Below are 26770 nucleotides of genomic sequence, written 5' to 3'. Positions count from 1 at the left end.
GTCAAGACTGATGGTGGTGGCCTGCAATGCCCGGGTGTGGTGTGAAAAGGGTGATTTTGCCAACTGCCTAACATATGACAAGAGATTTGTTCTTGGCAGGTATGACTAATGTTAAGCAAGTGGGTGGAGGATAACTTTTTAGCTGCAGCCATCCATAAGGATTCAGCCTCTAGGTGCATGTGTGTTGGCTCCAACATTTGGAGAGAGGGCTGGTTTTGCAACACCAAGCTGTACCCCAAAGCAGAGGACAGGGCATTGAGCCTCCCCTTGATGACCTAGGCTTTTCTATTCCATCGCAGATGAAGTCTTGCCTAACAAAAAGGCTAACACCCTTACATCCAAATCAGTTACGGCCATCTCTAAGCTGCTCACAAACCAACTATTGCTACCTCACAAAGGCCAGATCTTGGCCAACAGTTCCAGGCTCAGATGGCTCCAAAAGAGGAAACTGGAGCAAAGTGATCAGCAGGACCATGCTTCTGTTGTTCCCCCATGGAAGTGGTGTACGAGTGGTATGTTTTGTGGCAGTGGTGGCAGCAGAATCTGCAATACAGTGTTAAAACTAGCAGTTTTGCTTTCATCTCTATTGTGCAAGGAGGAGCTGAAACCATAATCCCCAGCACCGGCCCGGAGTGTGCGCAGTGTGCGAGCTGTGTGTTTGGTGTTTTGGACGACTGGCCCGGAGCTTGGAATCGGAAGGAGTGAAGTTCTGGGATTTGCCTCCTCTTCGGAACAAGCAGGTGGGCTTGGCAAGGGGGTGAGTGTTATTATAAATTGCATTTACGCTCAGCAGATACTCGCTTAGAAGACTTGCCAAACACTATGATGCTACTATCAAAGAACAAATGTTCGAGATGGCAAGGAACCTTCCATTGGCGATCTCTAGTTCAAAGAGCCTGGCGGCCCCAGTTGCTATACATCAAAGGACGGTGAGAGTTTAGCCAAAGACTCCATTTTATGGTGCAGAGTCTAACAAGAGTCTAACAGGGGAACCCAAAAGTCAAATGAGGCGGTCTTAAATACATTGGAGCCAACAGAGGAATTGATGAACATTATCGACAGACCTTCTCATTCTGAATCGCCTATTAATGTGCACAATACTTTGACTTCAAACTCCTCCGCTTATGTTTTTCCCTGGCGTAAAACATCGGAGTCCAGTAACCAACTTGTCTAATCCCATAGAGGATCCGGCTCCGGACGCAGACAGTGGTATACGCCTTAAACAATGTCCTTTCATCCTTTGTCACGTTATATGAAAGCATAAAAAAAGAGTTACACATATACACACTCGCTCTAGATTCATTTAAAAAAAGAATGGACACCACAATGAACAAGGCTGATTTAAAAGCACATTTCATGCCTAGAGCCCTTTCCCTAAAGAACAGACTGTCTGATTTATCCCAGGCCATAAAAATGCTACATACCTCAGAGGTATCCTTGCGGGAAGAACCAGACACATCTGGTCAGGTCATCCATGAGCTGTGTGTGGAGAAGGAAGGTTCTACTGTCTTAGTAACGGTTCTACTGTCTTAGTAACGATGCAGGACAAGAAATACTCATGCAAGCAAAACAACATTGAAGCACAGACTGGAAAAAAGTCTAAGAATTGTCTGATGCCAAATAACAAAAAGTCTTCTGGGATTTTTTTCGGAATTTATAGACAAAAGATGCCTTCGCTAAGGCAAAATCTCTAAAGCAAAAGCCTGTTTCAGTGAAAGGAAAGTCTGTTCCAAAAATCATTACGGACACCTTTTCGAAAGAGGAAGGACTAATAGAACATGATTTATCAATTTTGCTTCATCAGGAGCTGACTGTGAGTAGGGTCACACCTGTGGAAAAAAGAGCTTTGCCTATGAGCGAGTGACAAACTTCAAATCAACACTTTGCCATTGGAGACTGGGGCAAAGTAAAAACAGCAGTGTTGGTGCAGACTGACACAGTAGATCTGCCTAAATACGATCTCCTTGACAAGAGGTTAATGGGAATGCAGTATCCCGTTGAGGGTTGGCCATTAAATTCAGTAGAGGTGCCTAGTACGTTTTTTACAGGAGAAGATTTGGCTCGGCATCATAGCAGTAGGGCAAAAATCCAAAATATTGGCGACTGGCCAAGTCCCGGATCACCCCTCTGCTACAATACTCATGGATAAAGGGTTAACCTTGGAGTCAGTTCAAACTGACACGATGACTTGGCCAACTACTCCAGTAAAATAGTCTACGGGGACTTGTCAAGCCCCAGAGGACCGACTACTAAAGTCTGTAGGGGTGCAAAGTGACAAGACCCCCATGGTTACAAGTCAGTGTCATCCTTTATGGTTAGCTGAACCTTCTTTCATGAACCAGGTTTTGGCTGTTGCATATATGGCCGTTAGGATTATCGGATCACAACAACAAATGGAGGATCAGCGGCTCGGACTGGCTGTGGAAGGTAACCCTGGTCAGCGAAACACAGATGGGGCCTCAGCAGTGGGTTCCCTTGAACTCCCTCAAGTCAACTGCCATTCAAATGTTTTTGATATTCATAATGCCCAGGGTTTAATGTACACAAACTTTGGATCTACTACATGTACCCAATGTGATTTGACTACTTCGGGTCCCAGGCAATGTAGTGCGGCCCAATTAGAGGCTGTTTTTTTAACCGTGAGGAAAGGGCCATGCATCTGATAGATCCTAAGTATTTGGTCCCTCAAACCCATTTTGCCGAAACTCAACCTTGTCAGCTTATAGTCAACTAAACAGTTTCGAGGAGTGCCCTGTGGGTTCAACCAGTGGTAGCTCATCAAAATATGTTTACCATCATGTAAAGGACGCTATCCAGAATGTTGATCAGGGAATTTATGGGGTTGTAGATTCATTGTACTCTAAATTGTGCGCTTTACCTAAACCCCTAGCACAGGCATGTAATAAACCTGAAGTCAGGCAATTTTCTAGAGTATTTCGTAACCTAAAAGGGTGCCTGTGGTAGTGTTAATAATAATAATAATAATAATAATTAGGCTTTTATATAGCGCTACAAACCCTCAGGTATCCGAGCGCTGCTTATTATTACCCACGGTGTGTGGTGCTCATTTATCGACCTCGGAAGGATGAAAGGCTGAGTTTGGCCCCGCCGGGATTCGAACCTGCGTTAACAGGCTCTGCACGGGTGTCAAAGCGAGCGCTCTACTCGCTGTGCCACTTGACCGGCACAGGGGGACTGGGATACCACCCATGGGCAACGTTAAGGGGAGGTTCCAGAGGCTATAATAGAAAACCAAACCGCACAATTGAATTAAAATGTATTTTTAAGGATGACCCCCTCCTCCCCCATTTAATATTCAACATATCAGCCATTTTGATGGGATTTTCGGAAATCCCAAACCTTAACATACAAGGGATATAGACTGTATGGAGTTTTATCATCCACTGTGTACGAACATTGTGACTCTTCATGCCTCGTCTAACTTGGTGGTAGAGGCCATTCTTCGGAAAACAGCCCAGTTTAGAAAATTGGATTTTAAAATCTGGGAATCAAGTTCACAAACTCCCACGAAAGGGGAAGATACTGCATTTCAGAAACAACCACACAAATGTAAGGATTTGGTGGTTTCTCTGGAAAACGGGGGTGGGTGGGCTCAAAGAAGAGTGAATTTTACTGAGAATGCTATGAATGCGGAAGGGGAGGAAAGAAATTGGTCTTAGATCTCTAGATCTATTACCATCGACAGGAAGGTGGAGCCTAGAAATTTCCCACTATAGCATTAAAATCCAAAATTGGTCTTTTTACATGGATTTCTCAGGGTCATGGAATGCTTTTTAAAAACCCTGAGTTGATATCTAGCTTGAGAAATCACCATATTGAGTGCCTCCAGGAACAGTGGCTCATTAAGCCCTCCCAGTGTTGATGGCTACTGCTCATTTTTTCAAGCAGCAATAACAGGGCAGCAGGGAAGACCAAATGGGAAGCTCATTGTATTGTTGAAAATGGGTCACTGTGCCATTAATGCAAAGCAAGAGGCTTTAATTGTAGGATCATTATTTATTTGAATTCCAGCTGAGTGAACCAGGGGGATCAACATTGATACTTCTGATAAATATCTATTGGCACTCAAAAGCTAGGCCCTTGGACACATTTCTAAGTTAAGAATTTATGTTTGAAATTGTAGAGCATTTAAGCCTTCGGGAAATGTTATTATTCATGTAGATTTTAGTTGTTCTTGTAGGTCGATTGTAGACACTAATGAACTCTTGGAGTCTCTCAATCACTCTACGAAGAAAATGGGGAATGGAAATAAATGGTCTATATTTATGCATTCGCTCGGCCTAATGAACCTTAATGGGTCAATAGAAGGCGATGAGCTGGGAAAGCATACTTGGTTTAGGGGTAACTCAAGTTCTCCAGCATTGGATCTTTCATGGATTCACATGCAGTGAATATTCCCCATCGTGAGGCTGCTGGGAAACCCCCCAGTAACTTTGATATAGTAGTTTTCCTATGGAAAAATGTTGACACCTTGAGTGTCCTATCGATGTCGTGGTGGGTGCTTCTGGAAGCACCAATGGGATGTCGAGTGTATAGCTCCGCCCCAGCAGCTTCCCCTCAGATTTCAACCATCTTCCAACTGTTGGGATTCCTTGCGCTTCTCTCCTGAGAGATTTTATACATTTACTTGAGAAAAGTTTTTTCTTCAGTATTCGCTTTCTCTGGATTTTCGACACTGAAAAAGCTCAGTTCCCAATCCATTATGGAATCTTCAGGACCGAAAAAGTCCTTGTTCAGGCCATTTGAGGCTTGCAGTCTGAAGAACGTATATGAGGGAGACAGGCACAGAGGGTGCTAGAGGGCCAAACAAGATGGCGGCTCCCTTGTGAGCTCCAAGGAGGCTCCTTCAACAATCCTGATAAATCGCAGCATTCCTGAGGTGTATTCGATCCAGTATGCAGGCAGAAAGCGACTAATAGTTCGCATTAACACGGAGCCCGAAAATTGAGTGGAGAGCGACCCCTAGGGCCTGAGACGCTGCGGAGGGCCGACTCACTGCGGGCCTCCTCCCCGGGGCTCGAGTGGACGCCCGGGCACCCGGGGCCTCATCCCCGCATCCCAGTCCAGCAGCAGGCAACAACAGCGACCCGGCAACCGCCGCGGGTCCACCAAGCCAGCGGATCCGGAGGGTGATGAGGGCGTGAACGACGCCTGGCAGAACTGGAGGACGATCAGACGCACCATCAACGCGTCAAAGTGGGAGAAGAAGAGCTGATCATCCCGCGGCACAGAGCCCCCTCCAGGCTGCATAAATGAGGTGAGCGGAGCACCTGCGGGGCGCTGGGGAAGCACGACTTGGGTGCCGTGGGCGGGGTGAGCGCGGGCCGATGGCCGCCGCGCCCCGCAGTGAGTGAGCTAGTCCAGGCGGGTTCCCCCACGGCATCCCTGTCCCCCTCACCTCACCCCCACACGTACCCAGCGGCAGCCAGAGAACATCATCGGACCAGAGGATCAGGGGGTCCGAGACACACAGCCCCTCGGCACCCACACGATCGAAAGGGGGAGGGGCAAGCACCTCCGCTTGTGGCCCGGCTCCCCCACAAAGGAGCTGTCCTGCACAATTACTCCCGCTCCAGAAAGCAGCAAGCCACAGATGCTGTGAGCCTAACAACTACCACAGCACATAGCACCAGGCAATTCAGCAAGGGCTGAGCCCCCACAGCGTACCCATGGCACGTAGCGAGACGACCCGTGGCAACCAACAAACCCACAAGGGGAAAGTAATTCAGTAGCATCACGGGAAAGATGGGGGCTCTATCTGGGTGACAAGAGCGCACCACACGGACCAACCTCAAGCAACGCCACGCCAGCGCAGCCCATAACCCCCATGCCGGGAGTAACAGATAACACCCTGACCCCGAAAGCAAGGCTGGTCATCACAGCTCACCACCGAGCAGCATTCAGGACAAGCTAGCCACGCGAGCGATCGTGGAACCCGCATTATCATAGACTCTATTGAGTCGCATAGACAACACCGGACTGCACGCCTACTCCGAACCCCCTCTACAACAAAGTACACCGTCCTGAGCGTGCCAAACCCAGTACACCGCGGCCTCCGACACCTGCCCAAACTGAGAGCCCCCCCAGCAAATCAACAAAATGGGTAAATCCGACAAGTCACAAACTAAGCTCAATTTCGAAACCGGACCGGCCCCTAAAACTCCAAGGCCAGGAAGTCGCCCGGATTCACTGCAAAATCAGGCAGGTCTAGAAGAGGAGCAACCCCAACAAATGGATATCCGAGGAATCTTAATGGACCTAAAAACAGGGATAGGTAATCTTGACAGCAATATTGACACACTGTCATCTAAGGTAGACTTACTCCAACACCGCTTTGATAAACACAGCGATGGACTTGACAACGTCGAACAAAGGGTCTCAGACCTAGACGATGGTACAGCATCACTCACATCAAGAGTGTCAACACTGGAAGGCCAAATGAAAGCAGTTCTTGCTAAGAACGAGGACTTGGAGGGACGCTCCAGACGAAACAATATAAGGGTGGTCGGAATCGGGGAACAACAAATGCAAACCAAGATGGAGGACCATATTGAAAAAATGTGCAGATTCGGGGCCACAGCTTTATCACAAATATTCGTGGTTGAGAGGGCACACAGGATCCCATCAACCAGACCTATCCCCGGGGCAACCCTGCGCCCGATCATAGCCAAGCTGCTGAATTATAAAGATCGAGACACGATCCTAGGACTGGCTAGAGACCAAGGAAATCTCCAATACAACGGAGATGCCATACAAATATATCCAGACTCCTCCCCAACAGTCCAAGCCCAGTGGAGATCCTTTGCATCAGTTAAACGGCGACTGTGTGACAACCAAATAACATACTCGATGCTCTTCCCCGCGAAACTACGAATCCAACATGAGGGGAAAGTCCAATTCTTCAACTCGCCAGAAGAGGCCAATCTATTCCCGGACAGACATGGATGCAAAGCCCACAATAACGCCCCGGGGACCTCCCAGAGAGACCAAGCAGGTCCACTGTGAACCGCAAAGAGCAGAACCCACCGGAACCACAGCTTAACGACATCCAACATCAGGACACCGCATGCAATTTAAGTAAGGAGCCTCCAACCTTGGGAGGACGCTAGCGCCCCACACGCAGCAACATTGACTTTACCTCGGGGGATTCCAAACAGGCGAGTTGGGGATTGTCCTTGTAAGGAACTGTTTGTTTGAATTGTTATGGGTATGCGCCACTCGACCGCTAACCCCCCCTCCTTCATCGCCTCATCCCCTGGTCCTCAGATAGCAAGCCACCCCCACATAACAGCGAAGGGAAAAATAACCACGCTCTCACTGAGCTCACCAAATCACCACGGGGCACTAAGAGGCTCCACACCACCAATGAGCCATGAACATGAGCCTCACCCAGCCAATTCAAGGTAGCAACGTGGAATATTAGAGGAGGTAATCTTCCGTCCAAAACAAGGAAGATCCTGCAATACCTCAAACGTCACAATATAGAGGTAGCTATGATACAAGAGACACATCTATTCCACACAAAGAACACCTTTGGGCTTGAAATTGGGGCTGTCATCGTTACTTCTCCTCCTACTCATCATACGGCAGAGGAGTAGCTACCATCATAAACCCCAAAGCCTGCTTTCTTCTAATAAAAACAGAAAAGGACACAGAGGGTAGGGTGCTCCTGGTACAGCGAGTAATGGCCGGGAAGGAAATCATAGTCGTAAACTCCTATGCCCCCAATGTTGACGGAGCAAACAACTTCGACTGGGTGCTCTCCCATCTTACCAAAGCAGCTCAGCAACCATAATCTGGGGAGGCAACCTAAATACACATCCAGACCCTCGAAAAGACAAATCACAAGAATCAACAACCCAGCTGTCCAAAGCCAGCCTCCAAGTGCGAGAGATATGCAGAGCATACAACCTAGTCGATATCTGGAGACACAGGAATTGGGAGTACCAGGAATACACCTTCCATTCGGGCGTCCATAACACCAGCTCGCGCATAGACTACCTCCTCGTCTCTACACAAAGCTCGATTCAGTGGGGAAAATGCCAAATCCTTCCAAGAACCTTCTCCGATCATGCCACAGTAACGATTGAATACAATCTCCCTAACTCCAAACTAAGGGCACCCCACTGACGATTTAAGCCTGGAGCACTAACAGACCAAATGTTCGCAACTGAACTACGGGACGAGATCGTATCCTTTCTAGAACTCAATTAAAACACAGTCTCTTCAGCCGCATGCTACGGGAAACACTAAAGTGCTACATAAGGGGGGTGTGCATCGCAAAAGAAAATGGAATACTGAAACTAATAAGACGAGAACTGGCCACAAGCGAAGATCGCCTGAAGGCCATGGAACTGCAGTACACCACCACAAACCAAACGCACATCCAAGCAGAACTCAAGGAAGAACTACTGAACTTTAGGACCATAGAATGCGGGCTGAGAGTCCTAAATCGCAGACACCAGATACGCCAATACGGAGAGGGACAAAAACCAGGCGCCCTCCTTGCCCGCCTGATTGCCGCTGACAGGAAACCAACCCTGTTTGAAAGGGTACGCTCCACACAAGGTACACTGGTCCACACTGAGGAGGAAATAGTAGAAGTGTTCCGCGCCTTCTACCAAGAACTGTACAGCGCAAAACACCCAACGAACACTGAGATCCTACGCGAATACCTTGCTGACACCGAACTGCACTAGGTAGAGAGAGAACTCCGTGAACCCCTAAATGACCCCATCACACTAGAAGAGATCCTTCTAGCAATAAAGAGCTTACCTAAGACCAAAGCCCCCGGCCCAGATGGTTTGATAGAGGAATTCTATAAAAAGGTTGCCCCCCATCGTGGCACCCCTCCTTCTGAAAGTCTATGAGGAATCAACAGAGGCCGGAGTCCTCCCCCAAACCCTAAGGGAAGCTAATGTAATCCTCCTACATAAAAAAGACAAACCGCCCGAAGAGTGTGGATCATACAGACCTATCTCCTTAATCTAGATAATAAGATCCTAGCTAAAATCGTGTCTAATAGATTACTCCCACTGATGCCGGTGCTAGGGCTCGCTGACCAGGCAGGCTTTGTGCCAGGCCACAACACGACATTCGGCATCAGGAGAATGTTCGGGGACATGGAGGCGCTCGATTCCACACACCAGGCAGTGGCAGTCCTTTTAGATGCAGAGAAGGCCTTTGACTCTGTCGAATGGCCCTTCATGTTTGTTGTACTCAGGCAACTTGGACTAGGGGACCAATTTGTCAAACTAGTGTCTCTACTATATAACAAACCCCAATCGCCCATTATTCTTGGTACAACAAAATCCGCAAATATAAATATCCAACACGGGACCAGGCGGGGATGTCCACTATTAGCGTTAATATTTGCACTGGTGATGGAACCGCTAGCATCAGGCCTGCGTGCTCGTCAACTTCAGAGAGGTCTTTCTATAGGCCCCCACAAACTGATTATTTCTCTCTATGCCGACGACGTGGTATTATTCATTCAAAATCCTAACGAGAATCTGAACCCAATAATGCATGAAATAGTCAAATTCGGCCTGGTCTCTGGCCTGAAAATTAATCACTCTACATCCATTATATTCCCCTTAACACCCAACACCAGAAAATTCACAGATGTCTACAACTTTAAATGGGAGAGCTTGCAAGTACGGTACCTTCCTACTATCCCTAAGCTACCACGAGATTTTCCAAGATAACTACGAAACGGCAATGAAATCGTTGCAGGAGAAGGTAAATAGGTGGAAGTCACTGCCACTAACGTTATGGGGGAGAACATCACTGGTTAAGATGGTAATCCTCCCCAAACTTCTTTATTTGTTCACCAATATACCAATTCTACTACTGTGTCGTTACCTAGGGAAAATAAAAAGTCTTATATTCGAACTAATTTGGGCTGGCAAACCTGCAAGGGCGGCTTACTCGACACTCATACTACCGGTATCCAAAGGTGGACTTGCACTCCCGGACTTGGAACGGTACTATTGGGCCGCTCAGGCGCAGTTCCTGAGCTACTGGTATGCCACCAACTTTATTAGACCCCATATGCAACTAGAAAGAGCTTTGGCATCTCCAAACTTACTAAGGGTGGTCATCATCAGTCAGCAATCAGTGCCCCACACCACACTGAACGTGGTGCTGTCCACATATGCAATCTGGGGAAAAAATAGCCCACAGATATGGGGTGCAAACCAGATACTCCCCCCTGTTACCCATTAAATTCATCCCCAGGATTCCCCTTACTGCAGAAAAAATCTTCCAGCAGTGGGCCGACAAAACACGCATTCACACACTAGGCGACCTATTTGTAGAAGGAACATTCATAACACCACAACAGGCCAAGGAGAGAGGCAGCACCACCTCTCTAGACACATTTATATACTTCAGAGTGCGTTATACTTTCCAAGCTTTTCTCCCTTCGTTCCCACAACAGCCACCAACGTGGAAGCTGCTCCATGGCGTGATGCAAACACAAGGGGAGGGAAGACTGGTCTCGTCAATATATAAATCACTCTTAACCGACACAGCTCTACGGGCACCCATCCCAGAAGAAGAATGGGGGAACATACTGCGACAGACTAAAAAAGTAGCCTTGAACTCACGCTTTAAGTTAATCCACTTTCACGATTTGCATCAAACATACTACACCCCAGCCAGAGTCGGCGGCAAAGTGTGATAGATGCGGAACACCAATAGCCAGCTTTCTCCATCTGGCCTGGAGCTTTTTGATTGATTAATATTGATTGATATTTTATTTCTATCGCGCTCGTACACAAGTGTTTCAGAGCGCGACAAGGCAAGGGAGGGGAACAGGGGAGAACAAAACAGCGATCTTACTAGGCCCAGTGACATTGAGAATGTGCAAGTGCATGGGAGAGGGGCGGAGGGGAAAAGTGCATGGAAGGGGGCGAGAGGTGGAAAGTGCGAAGCAGAGGAGAAACAGATAAATAACAATAAATAAATGATAAAGGCAACAAACAGTGGTAATGCAGCCAGCAATTTGCAAGTGCTAGGGTTAAGGCAGCAGACAGGGTAGGTCCGATAAGTGCAGGAAGAAAAAGGGGGGGGGCTGTATGGGTACAGATACAGACCCCAGTGCAAGGGGTGGCCCGGAGGCAGTGGGGGAGGGTGACAGGATGAGCAGGTACCTGGGCCCAAAAGACAGAGGGCGGCCAGGTGCACGGTGCCAAGAGAGAACAGATCAGCAGGGGAGAGGGGGAGCGAAGGCAGAAGTAAAGAGGAAGGTCTTGAGGTGCTTCCGGAACCGGAGATGGTTCTCCTCAAGTTTTAGAGTGGCAGGGAGGCTGTTCCAGAGGGAGGCCCCAGCCGAAGACAGAGATCTACCCCCAGCTTGTTTCTTTGAAAAACGACTGACCCTGAGTGAGTTGGAGGTAGAGGAGCGAAGAGCTCGAGAGGGGAGGTATTTGCGGAGGGATAGCTGAAGGTATTTTGGACCCAGGACCCAGAAAGCCTTGTGGACAATGCAGAGGGTTTTGAATTTAATCCTTGCATCCACTGGGAGCCAGTGAAGAGATTTCAGAGCTGGAGAGATACGATCCCAGGGCTTGAGGCCAAGGACAAGTCTCGCAGTCCTGTTCTGGATTAGTTGCAGAGGGCGGAGAGTAGAGGCAGGTAGATTTAGAAAGAGGCTGTTACAATAGTCCAAGCTAGAGAGAACCATAGCTTGAGATACCATGAGCTTCTGGGGAAAGGAGAGGAAAGGCAGAGTACCTCTGAGGAGGTGCAGTCGGAAATTTGACTTTTTAGAGACCTCAGAGATGTGGAGAAGGAAAGGGTGGAGTTAAAGATGACCCCGAGGTTCTTAGCCTCGCAGGTGGGGGTAGGAGGAGGGCCAAGGGAGGCCGGCCAGAGAGTGAGGGGAAAGGATGGTGAGGGTGTGCCGATGAGGAGGATCTCCGTAGACATTCCGACAAAGATCATTGGCGGCACACTAATCTTGAATGGCAGTTAGGCAATCAGAGATGAGAGAGGGAGAGGAGGTGGCTGAGGGCAGCCTGAAAATAAGTTGAGTGTCGTCAGCGTAGCACTGGAAATTTGAGCAGAAAATGGCAATGCAGTGGGCGAGAGTTGCCAGGTATTGGTTGAAAAGCCAGGGCGAGAGGTTAGACCCCTGGGGAACACCACAGGTAGAGAGGAAGATAGATGAAAGGAAGGACCCAAGTTGGACCTGGGAGGGTCGGTCTGAGAGGAAAGAGGTCAGCCAGGCCAGAGCCTGATCAGTGATACCCAAGTTTTCACTGAGATGGTTGAGCAGGATGGTATGGTTGACCATGTCGAAGGGAGATCAAGGAGGATGAGGACAGAAGGAATGTTAGAGTCAAGGTTGGTGAGCAGATCTTCACGGATTTTTAGGAGAGCAGTTTCCTTGCTTCTGGCAGCTCTGAAGCCTGACTGGTGGTCATGGAGACAGCCAACAGAATTGGAATGAAGGTTAAGCTGAGAGATGGCCAACTTTTCCAGGAGTTTGCCAAGAAAGGGAGTAATCGAAATTGGGCGATAGTTAGCTGGACAAGAAGGATCAGCTGTGGGTTCCTTGAGAAGAGGATGCACAAAGGAGCACTTCAGAGGGGAGGGGAAGGATCCAGAGGAAAAGGAGTGGTTGCAAAAAATCAGCTAGGGCCGGAGCGAGGGTGTCAATGTGGTCCTTGATGGTTTTAGAGGAACAGGGATGAACCTGTTTTGAAGAGGCTTTCATAGATCGGACTTGTCTAGCAACATCGTCGGGGGTGAAAAGAGGAAAGGACGAGAAGGATGGTGGGAGGGTGGTTAAAGGAGGGTCAGCAAGCGCAGATGGAGATGGAAGAGGAGGAGTGAGTGTGGAGAGGGTGGACAGGATGTCCTGGGTTTTTTAAATGAAATGAGAGGCAAGGGCATTGCAAAGAGCCTGGGAGGCAACAGGAGGGGTAGAGACTGCAGCAGGGTTGGCCAGCTCCTTGCAGATTTTAAAGAGTTCGGCCGAGTTGTTAGATGCTGCAGAGACACGAGCTTCAATGTGGACTCTCTTCCTGGTGAGGACAGAGAGTCGGTATTGCCTTTGTAGCAGGCGACAGGCCAGTTTGTCAGAGGATGAACAGGAAGTCCTCCATTTCCTCTCAGCTGCCCTACACTTACGTTTAAGTGTAGCTGCCCAGCAATAGCCCCGTTTTGGACACAAGTACTCCAGGAGACAGAAGCAATAATTGGAGAAGAACTGAAACCCATCCCTACAGTAGCACTACTCGGAATGACAAAACACATAACGCCCACGGTTAGGAAACTAGCAAATGTGCTGCTAATATTGGCGTGCAGGAGAATTGCCATGTCATGGGGTCGGGGTCCAGTCCCAAAGATAGCAATATGGCAAAAAGACGCCCTTTACTATCAAGACGTGGAATTGGAATTAATTAAGACTTTGCCACTACACGCGCACCCCCCAGATATTTGGGGCCCATACGTAGCATACCTGATTTCTAACAAAGGCAGCGACTCATCCTCCTCAACCCTAAGGCAATCCGAGGACTGAGAAGGAAAACAAAACCGTGCAAAATCAGGACTTGGAACCCGAAACACTGGACCAAGGGAAAAAGACTCTGTACAGTACAAGGGCAGGAGGGAGGGGGTGGGGCGGGATCATGGGGGACTTCACAGGCGCATGTTGACTGACCCGTGGTTGGGCAGTCCAGTTTCTGTTTTTAATGGTAACTCTAAAAAGCATAAATGAAGTTTTAAAAAAAAATAAAATGAGGGAGACAGGCACTCTTGAGTGCGTTTGTCTGTACCCGAACCATTCAGCCGACGGAAGTGACATCTGCCAAGGGTTCTTGCAAAACTAAACTTAACTAAAAGACCCTTCAAGACAGAAATAGATGCCTAATTTGTTGGCGCAATGAAGGGGCCGACCCAGTGTCAGAGGTCAGCTCGTCCTAGAGTGAGAGGGCAACCACTCCCTCAGACAAGAGATCGCTGTCACGTCAGAGATCCAAATATGAGGAACCGGCAACGGAAAAGCAGAGAACAGCTTGAGGCTAAATCGTCTTCTGGCCATGATAAGGCCAAACACTCGTTGCCTCCGAAGAAACCCCTTTCAAGTGGTGAAAAAGGCCACATAGTCTCTAAGCACACTTCTCGAGGTACTACGTTAAAGTCGCTGTCGGAGAGACCAAAAGAAAAGGACTCACACCAGTCTTCGAAATCCGTTGACTCGTCCCGGAAATCGCTGTCATCGGCAGATGAGCATAAACTGAGGCTAACATCCTCCTCAACCTCGTCGGTGAAAGTCTTCTTTGACATGCAGCAAGAAACCCCACTCGTCATCGGGATCACACAGGTCTTCTTTCGGACACAAGTCTTCCTCAGAATGATCACTCAGCGACTCCCGTCAACTACTTCCTCGAGGACGACTACCTTGTCGACTTCATTGTCGACTATCACCTCAACAACGACCATTCCGTCGACGACGAAGAAAAAATCCCCGGCAGAAAACCAGACACGTACATCGTCTACTGAGCAGGAATGTTCAGAAATGGAGACAGAGGCAGTGTCCATGAGAGGTATATTAAAACCACCATCTGGGCCCACGGTACTCGTCCAGCCCCTTTGGAAATGTCTCCAACGATATGACCTGAAGAAATTCTGCAGCACAAAATCACTTCAGATTTCGAGAACCCTCCTTATGAATGTCGAGCGGTATTCAAATCAGATCCAGAGGAAGGGGGTTCACAGGCACCCATTCCAGATCCATCTACGGGATTGGGCCTACAGCAAAGATCTGAAACACCTTCTTTACTGTCGACATCAGCAGACATGGGAGGTATTCCATCACAGTACCCTCTCTTAAACCCCCATTCCTTGCTATCCATGCAGGTCCTATCTACTCTTCCAGCTTTGCTTGGTCAGCTGGACGCCAGACTTCCTTTACCTCAGGCTCCAGCAATCCAACCGTATGGAGACCCACAAGTTATGCCTCTACAAAAAAACGACATCTTGCCCTTTTTAAGACCAGGGTTCACGCCCTAGGAGGCAATCTTCCCCCAGACCACCTCCTCCACCTCCTCGGGCATTAAGTGCATGATGAAGAGAACAGGAAGAGGGTGAGCTGATGGACACGGATCAGGACACTGACCCACAGGATACGCTTCCCACTATCTCCTCTTCACCAAAGAGAACAGACACATGGGACACAGACCTGGACCAGGATGCACCAGGTATCCCGCCTCTGCTCCTCCCCCCCTCCCCCCCAGATATCAGAGCTTTCCACGCCATGATGGATAAAGCCTGCCAAGAGTTGGCCTGATTCCGGAACAGGAGAGAAAAGATGGCTTCCTCTTTGATTATATGGGAAAAAGGAGGCAAGCAGTGTTTTCCATTCCAATTCATGATCATGTGTGGCAGGAAGGTCTCCGGACCATGAAGCATCCCTTTGCAGAACCGGCAGTGAAAGGGCAATGGGTGAAAAAATTTAAGGCTCTGGATTCGTCTCCAACATGACTTACTTCGCAACCAACGCCAGAGTCAGTCGTCTCAGCTGCTACCAGCCGGAATGCACGCACGTAACATAAGTGTGCCTCTACCCCGGACAATGAAAATCGCAAGTTGGATGCCTTTGGTTGGATGCCTTTGGTAAGAATGTGCTTACCATTGGGGCAACACCGGTGAAAGCAGCAAACTCCCTGGCCATTGTCGCACAATACGACCGTGAAATGTGGCATAGTTTAGCCCCTGTATTAGACCACCTGCCAGAACAGCAAAGAAAAGAGGCTTTGCTATTGGTGCGAGAGGGGTAAGGGGCGTCAAATCAAAGCATCAATATAGCTGTAGAACTGGCCGAGACTGGGTTTAAACAGATCGACAATGGAGTGGTTCTCAGACGCCAAGCCTGGCTTCGCTGTACAGACTTTCGCCAAGAGGTGCAGCACAAGGTGGTAGATGAACCGTACAAAGGCGAGAAGATAGATGAAGCCCTGAAGTCCATGAAAGCTGATTCAGACACAGCAAAATCACTTACAACTCTGCAGAGCAGAAGATCCTTTCGCCCTTTTTGTTCTTTTCGTGGAGTCTCAGGAAACTCAAGATTCTCAATCTCTAGGGACAACAAAGGGTATAATAGATCCACATATTATTCACAAGGTTGCAAGCGAAACTTCAAATCTACCCAGCGCAATCGAGAGTACCAGTGACAAAGAAAGCGTGGATCTTGCTCCTCCCAGAGAGGCCGGCAAAACAAAACACAGCAATGACTGCCACAAGGACAGTCAAATAAGAGGAAATTGGGAGTTTCACCTCAACGAGTGGCGTTCTATAACTATGGACAGATGGTACTAGATGCTATCCACTACGGCCACTTGTTGGAGTTCAAACGTCCACAATTTCCAATCCCACCCATAAAGGCGTCTCAATCACACATCCACGTCTTGCAGCACGAGGTACGTCACATAACAAAAAGGCCATTGAGAAAGTACCTCTCTCAGCAAAAGGAAAGGGCGTCTATTTAAGGTTTTTTGTTGTAAAAAAAACAGATGGAAAGTGGCACCCGATTTTAGAACTTCGGGAACTAAGCAAAAACATAAGAAAAAAACATTCAAGATGGAAACCCTGCAAGAGGTGTTAAGAGCAATGCAACCGCAATAATTCCTTGCGTCCCTAGACCTCAGACGCATATTTTCATATTCCAATTGACTCAAACCACTGGAAATATCTCAGGTTTGCAGTGGGCCCAATTTCTGGTTCTCCCCTTTGGCTTGAAATCAGCACCCAGGACATTCACCAAGTGCCTGTCGCCAGTAGCAGCCTTCCTACGGAGGTAAGGCCATCATGTTTACTCGTACTTGGACGATTGGTTAGTTCGGGGGTCAATTTACCAACCGGCTTTATCTTCTCTCAACAAGACAGAGATTCTGCTCCAACAATTGGGCTTTACCATCCACTACAACAAATCCTACTCAATTCCCTCAAAGTGCTTGGTCTTCCTGCGAGCACAATTCCTTACACACCACAATCTGGTAAAAACCCTCAGAGGAAAGAGTAAAAAAGCTTCTAGCTCTAGCGGGCTCATTTACACCGAACAAATCCATCACAGTCCACTCTTACATGGCTCTTCTGGGAACCATGTCATCTTGCATTCCTTTGATTCCCAAATGTCGCCTAGAAACGTGGTCAGCGCAGAAATTCCTCGCAACCAGATGGTCCCAAATCCAGGGCTCCTGGTTGGACAGGCTAATCATCTCCCAGCCACCGGCAGACACTCTGAAATGGTGGACTTACCCCTTCAATATCACAAAGGGAATGCTACTGATGGAGCCAAACTTCAATGCATTATTGTCACCGATGCCTCCCAAAGGGGATGGGGTGCTCATTTAGACCAAAACCAGGTCAAGGGCCTCTGGTCACCCACAGAAACATTACTGCATATCAATGTCCTAAAGTTGCGGGCAGTGCATTGGGCTCTCAGATCCTTTCTCCCCCTCATCAAGAACTTGGTGGTGCGTGTCCTCACCGACAACACAACCACAATGTTCTACCTGCGGAAGCAAGGGGACGGGGACACGTTCAGACATCTTATCCCAGGAAGCGCAAGCCATCTGGCACTGGGCTGTCCAGCACAACATTCAGATCCAAGCCTTCCACCTACCAGGGATGCAGAACAAGCAGGCAGATATCCTCAGCAGGGACTCCTCCAAGACACATGAGTGGCAACTACACAGCACCCAAGTAGCAAAGATATTTGCGAAATGGGGCCTTTCCTCTCTGAACCTTTTTGCCAGCCCCGAAAACAAGCAATGCCAGCAGAATCCCACATCCAAACTCCTGAGGAGATGCATTCTCCCTCCCTTGGAACCAGATGTTTACTTACCATTTCCCCCCTTTCCTCTCATAAGGAAAACCATACAAATAATTCACAAAGTCCCTTGCAAGATATTCCTGGTGGCCCCGTTCTTGCCCAGGTAGACCTGGTTCTTCAACCTGCTTCAGTTGGCAATGGACGATCCGATTCATCTAGGATCCAAGCCAAATCTCCTGTCCCAGAACAATGGGATGATCTTACATCACAATGCGGACTCCCTGAAATTGGCAGCATGGATCCTGACCACTCCGAATTCGGAAATCTAAGTATCCCTCAGGACTGTCGTTGCATCCTAGCAGCAGCAAGAGCTCCATCCACCGACATCTCATATGGCCATATCTATGCATGGTGCGTACAACAACCTAATCTACAGCCGCTAGATATAACACCTCAACAACTCCTTGCTTATTTTTTGTTATTGCCAAACGAAGGTCTAGCAGTGTCGTCCATCAAGGTGCACTTGTCGGCGATATCCAGATTTACACGTAAAAGAACATCGACCCCACTTTATAGTGACAGACTATTCAAGCATTTCTTGAAGGGCCTCTTTCGAACCTTTCCTCCAAGGAAAATAATTCTAGCAGCCCTTATGAAACCCCCTTTCGAACCCATATATTCAGCCGACATCAAGTTTCTCACTTGGAAGGTGGCTTTTCTGGTGGCCATTAGGTCTTTTAGATGGGTGTCAGAACTCCAGGCCTTGGTTATTGATCCACCTTATCTTCGATTCATGAGGAACAAAGTGGTTCTCTCTATGAACCCGCATTTCATTCCTAAAATACCATTGGAATTTCATAAAAATGTGACAATCACTCTTCCAACCTTTTTTCCAAATGCATCGTCACCAGCTGAAAAGACACTGCATTCTCTAGATGTCAAGAGAGCATTGAAGTATCACTTGGATCGCACAAGATTGTTTAGATCCTTTAATCAGCTCTTTGTGACCTTTGGGCCTTCCAATAAAGGGAGTAAATTTCAAAACAGGGTATCTCACGATGGGTGGCATCTACGATATCCTTCTTCCACGCAAAGGCCAACAGGCCATTACAATCAACCCCCAGAGCTCATTCCACGAGGTCCATGGCGGCCTCAGCGGCTCTATGGTCGGGGGTACCCATCAGAGATATTTGCCATGCAGCAACATGGGCAGTGCCCTACACTTTCACCCTACACTTTCACTGGGCACTACTGTTTACATCAATAACATGCAGAAGATGTGCAAATGGGACGGGCAATCCTCCAGCGACTCTACCAATAAGTTAGCCGTGCAGCTTCCAGGGTTTGTTCCTTTTTTTGTTCCGAGGGTTCGGCCATGTGTTTTTAAGCATACGTTGATCGATCGTGCAAACATTTCCTATGCACCTTACCGTAGTTTTTCACTTTTGTACACATGAAAAATCAGGCAGTAGGGCGCTGCCATTTTGTGATAATCTGATCCGTTGCCGCATCGCCCAAGCTGGACTGTCCTGGCGGCACTAAAGCATATACCCCGCCCCTGAGCCTGACATCACCAAACCTAGTGATAGTCTATGCCTTTCTCCATGACGTTACTGGGCAGTGTAGCCAAACGTGCCCAGTCATCACCTACGTGATGTGACGCAGAACCCAGAAATCAACACACATCGTCTCACAACACAGCGTGTCACAATTCGGAATATAAAACTGTACTTTAAAATGAAATAGCAAGACTGTACAATTGGTAAAGTACTTTTATTTCACAATAAATTCTCAGAGAACATCCAGCGATTGTAATATTCAATCAAATGGGTAATTTTTTTATTTTTTATCGGTCCACAAATGTTTATTGTGAGTCACGCGGTGTTCCTTTTGGGTACACAAGGTGTTCGTTTTGGGTAAAAGAAGCGCTTTGGTCGCACAGTGAATTGCAAGGTTTGTGCATCAACCTGGCGCTAGACCACCGTAAAGGATGTTGTGTTGCTCCTAATCGCTGGTACCGCGTAAGTGCATATCGGCCCTTGGTGGTCGTCCCCAAAAAGAGTCAAAGATATCCAGCTATTGACATGTATCTGCAGCTGCCGGTTGAAAAAACAGCCATCAGTTGGTATCTGGAATCTATGACAATCGCAGAATGGCAGGATGTACCTGTTTGGAAAAACATAACAGAAATGTGTCTCAGTAGCCGATCTTTATTACAATTTATCATTTTACTTATTAATTCGGCATTGTGTTAAAACTAACGATTAGCATAGACATGAAACAATGTGAACAGAGAGCAAACAACGTGGAAAGTACTCCACAATTTGCTTCGGAGGATAGTTCTATGGGGTATGTTCAGCTCTAAACGGGATGCGGAAGCTGACGCTACAATTCGAGGTGCACATAGATGGCATTTTAATGAAATATTAGCGTTGAACCCAGGGGAACCGTGTGGTTGTCTACATGCATCTCGATGCTGGACTGCCCATGTGCCCGGTAGAAAGACCAGTACACACAAAGGTTGTACTTGCGTTTCATTGCAATATGCCACACAGAACAAACGAGTACAATGTAACCCAGCAATAACAGTCAACTAATGATAAGTTGACTCGTTTGGGTATAAAATCGGCGAAAGTCAAACTTACATTATATTCAGCATTAGCATTCTCTTGGCGTAATGCAGACTCCGTTCGGATCAACGATTTTTCATAAACTGAACTTACATGTTCCTTAGTCCAGTTTAGGAATGGAGAACATTATCATATCTTACGTTATTACACCCCTCCTTTAATTAATTTCCTTTCGGAATGGTGCCTTTCTCTCAAGGTCAAAAAACAATTGAACCTTATACTGTGTGCGACGCGTGGGCTTCCTCGGCTCGTAGTCAAAAATTCAAAGCTGGTGACCTTCACTCAGAATGAAGATACATTCTTAGTTTGCGACATCTTTTCTCACCGCATCCATGAGAACTGGAATTGTGAAGCACAGGCACAGGAGGAAAAATGTGGGGGCTGTCATTGCTTGCTGTTCGTGGCACTGCTGAGGGGTAGGGGAAACTTCGCAATGACAGAATGTGCCCTAATCCAAAATTGGAGTCGGATACACAAAATGGAGTCAAAGTGTGTCTAGCAATAGCTCCACCTCTGCTTATGTCAGGGCCTCCTTCCCCATGGCAGCAGATGTACAAAGGAGGCGCCCACCGCGAGTGCAAGATCAGGATGCCACTTTCACGTACCACTTCCTTACATTAGAAACGACCCCCAACACATGCCCCCATGAATATATTGGTCAGAGTGCTTCTATTTCTCACCAACAACGCACTTTGATATGCTGTTTTGTTCACAGTCAGTACTTCTTGCGTGCCGAGTATCTTATGTAGCCTAGGTCTCATCCCTTTTGTGGGACAAGTAGTTATTCAGCTATTTGGGCAACTGTATGATAAGGCAACTGCCGAACCCCAAAGTTTCTTTCACACTGTTATCCATCTGGCCCTCCCACGTTCATTGAAGGTCCCACAGTAGCTCGACGAAACAGTGAACTGTGAAAGCACAGCGTTACATTGTATGGCTACATTATATGGCAATCGTAAAAATGGTACTAGTTAAAAACAAAATTGACAAAGAGGATATATTTTAAAAGAAAATTGGATGCTTTATTTGGACACTTCATAAAAACCTTGTTGATCAAAAAAAACAGATGGTAATCGTTTGAACCGGGAAGTGAGCTGATCCACGAGCTCTGCTTTAGGTGGACAGGGCACGTTGGCAATGTTTTATGGCAATTTATGTGTACTCGGAACAAACCCACGCGCAATTCTGTGATTATGCATCTCCAAAACATTAATAATAAGATATTTCACAAAATCGAATTCCATTTCCTCATATACTGGCTTGACCACCCATTTTCTGCTTCTTTTCGTAAAGGCCATAGTGTAGCGAAGCATCCCAAAGTTTCCTGCAGTCCTCGATTGTTCATGGCCTACATTCTCATTATGTGCTAATACCGCTAATAATGTCCTATATTTCATCCCTTCTATGCCGAAATGCAATCTCTTTGGCCTGTACTTTAGGCACATATTGTGGAACACCTCCAAATCTCCCATATGACAGAATTCTGTGAGTCCCTTAGATCTAGTGATAGAGTTTTATCAAACACAATCTTCTCAAGGGCTTTATGTGGAGGTGAAGATGGAATCAACCACTTCTTCCGTTCCTGCTCCGGCGACAAAGGGCCATGTTCACATTGGTGGAAATGTTGGTTTTCTGTCCAAGAGTGAATGTTGGAACAGTGGTGCATTAGTGACCGCCATTTTTCTAGTAGAATTTCCACAGACCCATCACAAGTTTTGGAGCTCCACCAAAGATGGTTGCTGAAAGACTGGGACCACTGTGAAATACTTTCAGAACCTTTTTTTTAATCTTTTTTTTTCCCTGCAGCCGAGATTTTTTTATTGATGAATTTGGCAACGTGCCATACATCAAATTGATGGCGAATATTTGGAAACTGCTCTCTCATTGTCTTGGCTATTGAAACGTGTCTGTGGCTATGAGGTCGATTTGCATTCAGCTCGATTGTAGATCTTCCAGTGATTTTATAAAACCAAGTTTCTCCATGGCCACTAAGGATTTACATTCGGGCACCTGCACGACCACCGAACTCATAATTTTTTTACTTTCCATGTCCTGAAAGTGGTATGTGCAGTACTTTGCTGAAAATGCGGGACTGTCGCACTGTACATCGCAAGCTAGCCTGAACTGTTTTTCGGAGAATGTACTTTGAATAGACAATTGTTCAATTTTCCTAGCTTGACTAATGGCAGGGAATATATATTGGCGTTGATATTTGTAGGACTGCGTTTTAGAAATGAAATGGAATCCCACAAATTGACAGAAACTGGACAACTTAATGAAACTAGAGCCACTGAAAAGTAAAGCTGCTGAACACAGTAGATTGCCAGCTAGCAGTTTCCCCAGCATCGGTTCAGCGGACCATGAACATTTTTCATGGTGCATTTCACAGGTGGCGTGTATTTTGAGGTTACTGCCTTTTGATAGACGAGTCACATTCACCAATGGCTTCCCACATACTTCCCCTCTCACTGAATGCACACATTTCAGCATCTTTATAATCTCCATCTAGCTGCTGTAGAATACTATGTATTTGGCCTCCTTAATTAGACTATCCTCCTCCATTAATGTTGTTTCTGACTGAACTGTGGTTGACATATCAGCCAAACTGGACATACTGTAGTCGCGATCTTTGTCTAGTTCCTCGGTCAATTGTATTGATGCTTCAGTCTCTGTCATTTCAGCGTCTGTTACTTGAACATGAATCGGAGAAATCATCAATGTCGATTGATTTTTGGGTGGCCCTTTTTTGGCAATGTCGATTGTGTCAAGTGGTCTGCGACTAATTCAAAAGCATCTTCAATACATTCAGTTGCATCTTCATCTGGTGGAGCAGTAGCATTGTAGCAATGGTCCAAAAACACTTTGCTGGCTTCGCCGGTCACATTAAATTCATTTTCTGGCCAATGGGCAAAAGCATCTCTAGTCTACTTATTGATTTGAACACGCTGCGCCTCAAATAATAGTTGCTCCATGGTGAAATCAGTTTGGCAAGCACCATCTCTCATTTCTGTCCCTGTCTGTGTCTGCATAGTCCGTACACCACCGGGCAACTAGAAGACAGGTTGGAAAAACATATTCAATGTAAATCCAACATACAGTATTGGACAACTTAAATTAAAAAAAAAGGCATGTTTTGAAGGCACCAGCACAAAACACTGTTTGAAAATGAAATTGTTTGTAACTTGCCGTATCTATCTTGCTTTTCTTTGAAACATCAAGTGGTTTATAACGAATTAGAAAAGAGGGTATGTATGTGAATGAATGACATGTATATGTCGTGGTCTTATGTGGTTTGTAGGGGCGTGGCCTGCTTCAGGGGAGCATGCCTGGAGACACTGTGTCTGGGGAGGCCATGTGTATAATGGCCCCTGTGCGGAAGATACCTTTGAAGTGTACATGGTGTTTGGCACCTTGGCCGTTCCCGCGCCTGATAGCACCCCTTGGCAGCACACATCCGCTGGTGCGAACTGCCTTTAATAATGGATGGGGATGGACGTGCCTGAGGCGTGCAGACAAGGCCCGGAACACTGCTGAAATGAGACACACTTATGTGGATTGTAGGGGCGCGGCCTGCTTCAGGGGAGCATGCCTGGAGACACTGGGTCTGGGGAGGCCATGTGTATAATGGCCCCTGTGCGGAAGATACCTTTGAAGTGTATATGGTGTTTGGCACCTTGGCCGTTCCCGGCCCGTGACAGAACCCCTTGGCAGCACACATCCACTGGTGCGAACTGCCTTTAATAATGGATGGGGATGGACGTGCCTGAGGCGTGCAGACAAGGCCCGGAACACTGCTGAAATGAGACACACTTATGTGGATTGTAGGGGCGCGGCCTGCTTCAGGGGAGCATGCCTGGAGACACTGGGTCTGGGGAGGCCATGTGTATAATGGCCCCTGTGCGGAAGATACCTTTGAAGTGTATATGGTGTTTGGCACCTTGGCCGTTCCCGGCCCGTGACAGCACCCCTTGGCAGCGCACATCCTCTGGTGCGAACTGCCTTTGATAATGGAGGGGGATGGACGTGCCTGAGGCGTGCAGACAAGGCCCGGAACACTGCTGAATGGAGACACACTTGATTCATTGAAAAACTGAAACAAGCATTGATAAAAGTTCTGTTGTGCTTTATTTTTTTAATTATTTTGATGGGACAAATGTACTACATATTGTAAAGTTCTGGTTGCAGCACAGTGAGGGAAAATCCCCTGTAGGGACAGTTGTCACTGGGGAAAGTTTCTCTAATGGCACCAACGACACAGGCGGGTATTACTCGTCGAATGCGGTGTCCAAGCCTCCCATGAGGCCACCATGTGTACGAACAATAGGCAACCAGCCTGTACCACCTGTGAAAGAGAAAGATGCAAACTGTTTTTAAATGATCAAGATAAGTGTATTAAACTTTAGTTGCCAATGACAATTCTTGTATCCAATGGCATTGTTGCCAGTACAAATGCTACATAGACACTGTACAATATTGAACAACTATTATACGACTATTACTAGAGAATTGCAAGACTAAATTCGTTTGATATGACAATATAGGAGACAACCATGAAATGGTAGTGGCCTAAGTGACATCACAACTGAAGTGCACTTACTCGTTACTTGGATTGCGAGGGCGAACTGTTGCTCGAAGTTCGTGCATAAGCACCATCATAATCCGCAACACGGACCATGTGAGGCAGGCTGCTCTGAAGTCTGGCAGTTTGGTAACGCAGATATGTAGGATAAGCATCCAGAGTTTTCTCAGCAGCAGCAATTCTCCTCCTCGGTTGGCATTAGCGTGCACCGATTGCAGGTGCACCGGGTGGAAACGTCGTCCATGCGACTAGGCTCAGGCTCTTGATCTGTTGAATCGTCATCCCAACTGTCGTCCGAAGCCCCATCGTTTCCGCATCTTCCGCTTTTGAGTAATTCCGCCTTGGAATACTCTGGCTCGTACTGGTAGGGCTGTATTGTTGCCAATGTGGGTGAAATGAAAATAATATATAGTAATGGTACTGGTATCTGTTCGCACGGGCTACAAGCAACAAAGGTAGCTGACCAGAGCACAGAAACAAGGCACAGAATACTCAAAAAAGACAGTGAGAGGAATGGAAAAGAAAATCTGATGTCTGTTGTGAAGCGGTCTGTTTATACTTATTGAGGAAAGAGGCGTCCTGCTATTTCCATGGCGACACGTCATTAGCTGAACCGCAGAGAACATTGACACGAGACGTGCTTTGGCGTTGTGAAATGGGCGGTTCTAGTCTAGTGATGTCAGGCTCAGAGACGGGGGATATGATTTAGTGCCGCCAGGGCAGTCCAGCTTGGGCGATGCGGCAACGGATCAGAATATCACAAAATGGCCGCGCCCTGCTGCCTGATTTTGCATGTGTACAAAAGTGAAAAACTACAGTAAGGAGCATAGGAAATGTTTGTACAAACGACCAACGTATGCTTAAAAACACATGGCCGAACACTCAGGACAATAATATTTCCTTTAATGTACATTTCTGTTTAAGGCTACCTCCTGTTTGCCTGATATACATCTCCAAGACTTTTACTGCTACAAAATCTGTTCACAGCATGTGAATCCATGAAAGATCCAATGCTGGAGAAGGGAGTAGTTTCTTACCTGTAACTCAATTTCTCCAGTGTTGGTATCTTTCATGGATTCACATGCGTCCTCCAGCCTCTTCCCTCAGGCAAACATCATTTATAGGGCATCCTACATTTGGAGGGGTTAAAATCTGAGGGGAAGCTGCTGGGGCGGTGCTATACACTCGACGTCCCATTGGTGCTGCCAGAAGCACCCACAACGACGTCGATGGGACACTCAAGGTGTCCGTTTTTGCATAGGGAAACTACTATATCAAAGTTACAGGGGTTTCCCAGCCTGAATGGGAATATTCACAGCATGTGAATCCATGAAAGATGCCAACGCTGGAGAAATGGAGTTACAGGTAAGAAACTTCTCCCATCTACCCTCGATTATATTTTTATGGACAGTTTTCTGTTGAACAGCTGCTCTGATTTGAGCAATTCAGAAACTTCCTACAGTAATCATTGTACTTTAAGCTGTGCCCTGAATATTCATGTTGCTACCCGTAGGGGTATTTATGCCCCAGAAATTGGTAACATGGGTGGCTAAAGAGCAGTATGGTCTAAGAATTCCATCGAAAAATGTAATGATAAAATTAAGTATATGATGGAAACAACCAATCTTCAGTATAAGCTGGGCGTGTTTACAGTAGATAGTATCGATGAAATGATCTTGTCCATCTTGGCTGCTACACAGGGAGGTGTGGGGCGGAAGAATGTTCATACAGGACAAAGGCAACTCACATTCCTAT

General features: G+C 47.1%; 1 protein-coding gene across 3 annotated transcripts in view; it reads left to right on the top strand.

The window, feature by feature from the left end:
• The window catches only part of RABEP1 (rabaptin, RAB GTPase binding effector protein 1), a 1480178-nt gene that overhangs the window by 1440099 nt on the left and 13309 nt on the right, over positions 1-26770 (top strand). The gene's annotated exons all lie outside the window — the stretch shown is intronic.

Source organism: Ambystoma mexicanum, chromosome 9 (assembly GCF_040938575.1).
Source record: "Ambystoma mexicanum isolate Mex_15411 chromosome 9, UKY_AmexF1_1, whole genome shotgun sequence".
Classification (NCBI taxonomy): Eukaryota; Metazoa; Chordata; class Amphibia; order Caudata; family Ambystomatidae; genus Ambystoma; species Ambystoma mexicanum.
Note: the sequence above shows the minus strand (reverse complement) of the source record. Positions and strands in the feature narration are given on the sequence as shown.